Source organism: Chelonia mydas, chromosome 1 (assembly GCF_015237465.2).
Source record: "Chelonia mydas isolate rCheMyd1 chromosome 1, rCheMyd1.pri.v2, whole genome shotgun sequence".
NCBI lineage: Eukaryota > Metazoa > Chordata > Testudines > Cheloniidae > Chelonia > Chelonia mydas.
In genome coordinates this window covers 113,754,165-113,761,216 of record NC_057849.1, presented here as the reverse complement: position 1 = coordinate 113,761,216, position 7,052 = coordinate 113,754,165, and the positions used below count along the sequence as shown (strand labels likewise).

General features: G+C 37.5%; 1 long non-coding RNA gene across 1 annotated transcript in view; it reads left to right on the top strand.

The window, feature by feature from the left end:
* The first annotated feature begins 1,654 nt into the window (after positions 1-1,654).
* LOC122463902 overlaps positions 1,655-7,052 on the top strand; it is a 165,525-nt gene continuing 160,127 nt past the window's right edge. Inside the window, exons 1-2 of the long non-coding RNA XR_006287635.1 lie at positions 1,655-2,153; positions 2,513-2,550. This is a non-coding gene — a long non-coding RNA (uncharacterized LOC122463902). The remainder of the gene's footprint in view (positions 2,154-2,512; positions 2,551-7,052) is intronic.

The window sequence follows — 7,052 nt, the reverse complement described above, 5'->3', positions numbered from 1 at the left end:
GTTGAGATTTTGTTTAAACTATTTACCTTCTTTTTATATATATATTGGGCCTTAATTATTCCTTGGCATTTTTCAACTTTTGCTGTCAGCTATGTAGATTGAGGTAGGAAGTCTTTGTTTGAATTAGAGTAGCAAAGGCAGGAAGAAAGATGAAACAGTTTTTCAATATGCAGAATGTGCTTTCAGCTGATTCTAGCAGTGCTGAATGGCGTACCACTTCCAGTATTAGTGGCAGAGGACTGGTTCACATTCTTTGATTGCCTGAGGAATAAATTAATGAGGTTACTGGAGACAGAGAACATTTGCATATTCACGGATGCTTATTAGGTATAAAGTGAATGCCAGGTGCATTGAATTTTGGGAATACTCGCTTCTTTTTTTTCCACAAAGGAGGGAGGTCCTATGACAAGAAGTAGCATTTATAAAAAATCAAGATTCATTCAATTCAGACAAAGCTTCCCTTGTAAGATGTATATCAGAATAAATATGATACAGTATGAAACTGGAGAATAGCTAAGAGCATCTTACTCAAGACAATAGTTAATCCAACTACTATTGTTATTACTAAGAAGAAATACAAACACAGTTGTTACAAGACAAAGGGGGGGGGGGTATTTTTGCACTCTACTCCTTGTGGATTTCTGGCTTTAAAGAACCAAAGGAGTACACAGTATGTGTTTGAAGTTACCTTCCAAAATGTCCATGTATTAATTTTAAAGTACCAATTTTCTAGTACATATTACTGAAAATCTCAAGCTCAGCCTACAAAGCAAGGAAGGTTGAATTCTAAAATGGTCTGACCATTTCTCCAAGGGGTGTATGTACATAGTGGCATTGTTGTCAGTGATTTCCATCAGTGTTGTGTAAAAGATTTGTATTGCATCTCATTATTCTTGGAAGTTATCTTTGTTTGGGATCGTTATCCCCTTTGCATTCTCAATATTCTTTAATATTTTTGTCCTCTTCTTTACCCCTCAGTACATTATAGAGCATAACATTAACACTGCTTGTTTTAGCATGGAAATATCTGTAAATTGAACCCATGTATATTGTTTTATTTTTATACAGGCATCTACATGTAAGTATAATACAGGCATATACACGCGCGCACACACATAGATACATATACAAAATAAAATTACTGGTATCACCTAGTTCCAAGTAACTGATGTAGCAAAATCAAGCAGTGATAAGTGTTTACTTAGGATAGTAATATGTATTTACAAACAGGCTACATTCTGCCCCTTTTTTCACAGACTACTGTGTGCAACTTCTCTTTCCTTGTTGTTGCACTGTGTCGATCGCTGCCCTGCGTCTGCAAATCCTATTTGAAAATCTCATTTGCAGCATAACTGACAACAAAGGCATTACATGGTATATATCCTGCATATTCTGCAGACTATTCCTTGTCTTCATAAGTTATTTTAACTTCTAATGCAAACATTTTGAGATCATTTGATGATTTTTATATATATTAATAGCCTGCAAAATTAAGAGTGTAATTAAATAAATGGGTCCTTCCTTGAAAGTGCAAAGTGGCATGCATTAGATTAGTGGTACATAAAGCAGATGTTTTTTCTAGGCCTTTCCTTGGATGCTGTAGTAAGAAGGGAGTTAAACAAAACATTAAATTTGTAAAGGACTCTGAGGTACAAAACCTGTCACTGCAAGACACAAAAATACTCTTTAGATGTATATTTTCTCTGTATTTGTTTTTCAAACAATAATTCTAATGCATTTTTAAAAAACAGTAAGATAAATGTTGATCATGTTTAAGTCACTCAAAGCAGCTTCTGAATAATTATATGTAAAATGACCTATTATGTATTTATTGAAAATATTGTTTGGAGAGAAAAATGTATTTTTTTTCAGAAAGGTCATTTCTGAAAACCTCCATTGTCACTGAATCACTAACGTCCAGGGTTTTTTGCCATACACACAGCACAGATTTTTTTGATTATGTAGATTTTTTTTTTCTACTGCAGTTTCATATGCAAAGCATGCATCACCCACATCCATGCTATCTCCTAAAGCAGTCATTCTGAAACCCAATCTGGGGACAGTGCAGACTAAATAAAATTTCATTTTGATTTGGCCTCCCGCTGAGAATGGGACTGCTTTGTTTCAGCCGACAGAACCAGCAAGCCAGAAAGGTATGTCCTGTTTTGCATGGCTGATGGTGTGACTTGAGTATCACAATCAGGCCGTTCATGCTCTCAGGGCTCGGCATCTCATCCACATCCTGTACTGTCTTTCTCTTTTCCTTTCCATTTGCTTTCCTTCTGTGCCGCCTGCCGTCTACCTGCAGGGCAAAGCTATGGCAGACCCTAACACTATTGTTTACTTTGGCATATGTTTAATAGCTGCATGGCTGTTTGAGGGTTTTTGTTTGGGTTTTTTTCCCTCCTGCCTCTTAGGTGTACGTGGGGGGCGGGAGGGGAGGGATTGGAGTTGGTGGGGGGGAGGGATGTTGTTTTTTTCATTACCCACATTCACTTTCCTTATTTTCTAGGTGTTGAATATACAAACACTGACTTAACGGAAAATTATGTAAGTACTGCTTGTAACGCTCCAGAGATTTTACCAGAAGATTTGTAATGCAGAATTTTATTGTAAAGCTGAAAAAGCATTTAACAGCTTTTAAGGACTTTAGTTTTCATAGCCCTTTTGAGCTGTTTAGGCAGAAAAGCAATCACCCATTATAGTTAGGGAAAAAAATAAAAGCACTCTTCAGAATGTGCCTAACTGTTCTGCCGTCTTCATATGTTTTATAGTATATTGTGATGGTTGGCTGAAAAAAATATCAGTAAATATGTCTCTGACTAAATATTAGTGTTCATCTGCAGCCAGCTCACATTCCAGAAGAAATTGTACAAAATGCCCGTTACTGCCTCTGCCCCATCTTTTGGAATAGGTATTGGCAATCAGGGAAACAACCTGCTGTTTTACCCTCTGAAAGAGCTTCCAATATCATGGCAGGATACTTAGAGGTCTAGCTGTGGCATGAACTCAGTTTTCAAGCACGTCGTTTTTCTGACAAATCTACGCTGTCCCTTAAATATAAATATTTTACAGAGAAAAAAAGTTTGTTTAAATTTTAGGATGACATTTATCTCAGTTGAAGTGCAATTTTTACCCTGATTAATGTATCTTTTTACAGCAATGTGCATATAATTATAACACTGAATGAAGCAAATAGAAGGATTCTGTCTCTAAAGTTTAACAAAAAAAGACAAAGGTAGAGTATACAATAATACATAACACTGACGTTATACAGAGTTTTACCTCTTCAAAGTGCTATGCAAAAGTTAACTTACTAGAATGCACAGCATCCCTTTGTGGTAGGTAAGATTAATAGTAATAATGTGTTCCATGAAATCCCTAGGTAAGATTATAACATACTTTGTGTAGGGCTGACAAGTTGTATTTCTAGCTCTTCCATGTTACTGCATATACAATGCTTTCATCTTATGACCCAGTTCTTGTTTCAGTTTCTGACTTGTTTGGAATGGCTACTAGGAAAGGCTCTTGGCATCACCCTTTATATCCTCTTACTGCTGAGTTTTGTGACTAAAAGACTCACTTCTTTTTCTTTCAAAATATAACAATTGTTTTGGGGTTTTTTTGTCCAACTGACAGTTTGGAGGGAGAGTTGAATGAAAACGTGTTTGCTCCCTGATCACTTCTGTACATATAATGTGGGCCAAACTCTAGTCTGAGCTGCATCCATGCAATCCTACTGAACTGAAATAGGTTGCCTAAATGTAACAGAGGGCAGGATTTGGCCCTGTGTACTTTGTCATTCAGAGAGATTTTCAAAGGGAAATGAGGTTTGGGAATACTTTTAAAGAAGTCAAGTTATCTGTAATAATGCCACATTTCCTTTTTACAAAAGTGACGTATTAAGAAAATAACAGAAATGGTATTTCTGTAGAAGAATGACAGTTTTTAAATTGATAAAATGGGAAATATTTTGTGGTTTCTCAGTATTTCTAATCCCCCTGCTACACCCCCTTGGTATCATCGTGCTGTTTTCCAAGTTGCTAACTTTGCATCTAATCACAGTTTATAAAAATCAACTACATGTTTACATTGAGCACTGTTTGATTTCGTGGCTAAATATAAATTTTAAAGACAGTAAACTCCATGTGCTGTGTTGTAGTGTATGCTAATTCCTTCATGTCAGAATTGACAATCATGTGAGGCTTTTTGTCGCATTAGGGATATTTTATACTATGTCAGTTGTAGCATTTCAGATTAAATTGATATATGCCTATACATAGGGGCTCATCTGGAAATCTGCAGCGTTTTATATGTAAAATACTTTAAAAATTGTGACAGAAATGTTGACTTCAAGGGAGGTGGGGGTATTTATATATATATAAAAAAGTAGTGTGTACTATGTTGGAGCAAAGGCAGCTAATCCCCCGTATACTCCTTAATATAGTTGATTACTCTTTATTAATGACATACCTTTTGTATTTAACTAGAAATGAATGCATGCATTGTCCCTATGTCCTGCATGCTGGAGGTAGACCTCACACTTATTTCCTTAGTAACTGTGGTTACAGAATGAGGATCAGTAAATGAACTGGTACTGTGTGTTGGAGGTTTATTTTATACTTATTTCTCTAGGAATCATAGTAGCAAAATGAAAAACGCTAAAGGCACTAGCCCAAAGCCGGAAACAAAGGCCCTGATTCTTCTCTCAGTTATGCCACTTGTATAAGGTTGCACTCAGCTGACTTCAGAGGAGTTTCTTCTGATTTACATTAGTGTAACTGAGAGAGGAATCAGGCCCGAAATATATCATCAGCTGTTTCTAGCAGCACAGGATTCCCAAGAAAAGAAGTAGACTCTACCTGTATATAGCTCTCTTACTAACACATTGCATTTTCGGGGAAGTGACTTGACTAAGGTGAGGCAGACCGTTGCACAGGATCCGCAGGAGCTAACCTAAAGCCTCTTTCACAGAGAACTTGCTACAAACCAGAAGACTGGGAATGGAATACAGAATTTAAGTGGATATTTAACTCTTTTTAATTTACACAGTGGTGTAGATCAGAAATGAGTTTACTTTCATTATGTGTGGTGCTTTGAAGGAGATACGGTTGTAGTGTATACAGTATGAAGAGTATATATTCATAGTAGCCGTACAATAGTGTATCGTCTGGAATATATATATAGTCATAATGACCAGAGGGGACCCCAGGTTCTCCTCAATGGATGTAGCTCATGAAGTAGATGTAGTTGCTGTGAACTTGTGGAAGACATGAGAACCCATATTGTGAAGGGTGTATGGGCCTCTACTGTGCACACTTTGCAGATTTACTGAGCCATAACCCATTGGACACTGTCAGTAATCTGCCAACTGAATCATATTTGAAGTGATTGTGCAATAGAATTCACATAGGCAGATGCTTATAGCCACATGGAGCCCTACTGATGTCAGTGGGATGCTGGATGGGTGCAATGGTCCATACGTGCAGATTCAATTGCAGGATTGGGGCCTAAATGTGCTGCAAAATCACATTTCCTTGCAGAGCATAGATCTCAGCCTCACTAAGACACACACTAGTCAACCAACCTTCTGAAAAAGTCAAGAACTTTCCAGCAGAATGCACTACCAGAATACACTCATGGCTGGTTGCCACTCTGCTCAGATTCCCCACCCTCATGTTCCTATTTTACAGCCCTGATCTGACCAACATCCATGTAAAAGAGTTCACAGCAATTGACTGGTAGCAGATGCTGCAAAATTACATACGGAAAGCCATTCAATAAGAATTTGAGGAAAGTGACATGTTCTGTCAGCCACCATGCAAGGGAACCCAGTGGGTTTGTAGTCTGACAGTGGTGAGGAGTGGAAGTTGTTTGGTTTGCGTTATTTTTAACCAATCTCTTAAAAAAACAAGAGCAAATACTAAAAATGTAGCTTTTAAAAAAATAGTCAACTTCATCATGGACCTGCTGCTGAGGTTTACTGGGGCCACTGCACATTAGAATGAATTTAAACATTTAATATGGATATGGCAAAGTTCATGACTTCCAAAAAGTTGGCTTTTTGCTTGTAAAATAAATGAGTGACCCTCCATTATGACCCTAGTTTTAAAAGAAAATCTAAAAAATCTATTTATGTACCTGATCAAATGGCTGAATGTAAACAGAAAACCGGCTTTGGACCAGAGCTAAAGAAGCAGAACTCACTGGCAGGCATTTACATTGTTTAGGAGTAAAGGCAGAACCAAACAGCTTAGCCCAGCAGCTACCTTGGAAATCTAATATTTCCTGTGCAGAGGAGGAAGCTTGGAATCAGCAGGGGGAAAAAAGTGACCAGAAAATCCTGTTATTTGTAACATACACTCCTATGGAAAATTCACCATTGGGATGACCTTATCAGACCACAGCTACACCCAGAGATACTGTTTCTATTAAGTACAGTTTGTGAGATGTTCAAAGAACAGGGGAAGTTTGCAGTTTTGAGAAGACAAGAGTTGAAAGACTTGGCTCAAACAAAAAGCAAGTTGTCTAACGTGTTAGTGCATAGAAACATGTCAATACTTTAATGATTTTTGAACAAATAAATGTTTATCAGCTAACTCATTATAGCTTTTTCTATTTTTTTTACAAAATCAATTTTGATCTATAAAATACTGGGGGAAATTACTAATGAATGTCAGTCTATACAGTATAGAAATAGACTGTACTGGCATAAAAGCTCCCTCCCATTCACTAAGTGGGGGTAGGGAAGATGGAATTAGGCTATAACATCTTTATGTCATCACAGTGAGAATACATTTGCTCATAGACTCAGAATTTAAGGTCAGAAGGGACCATCATGATAATCTAGTCTGACCTCCTGCACATTGCAGGCCACAGAACCTCACCCACCCACTCCTAAAATAGACCCCTAACCTCTGGCTGAGTTCCTTAAGTCCTCAAATCATAGTTAAAGATTTCAAGTTACAGGGAATTCACCATTTACACTAGTTTAAACCTGCAGGGACCCGTACCCCATGTTTCAGAGAAGGTGAACCCCCTTACCCCCCATC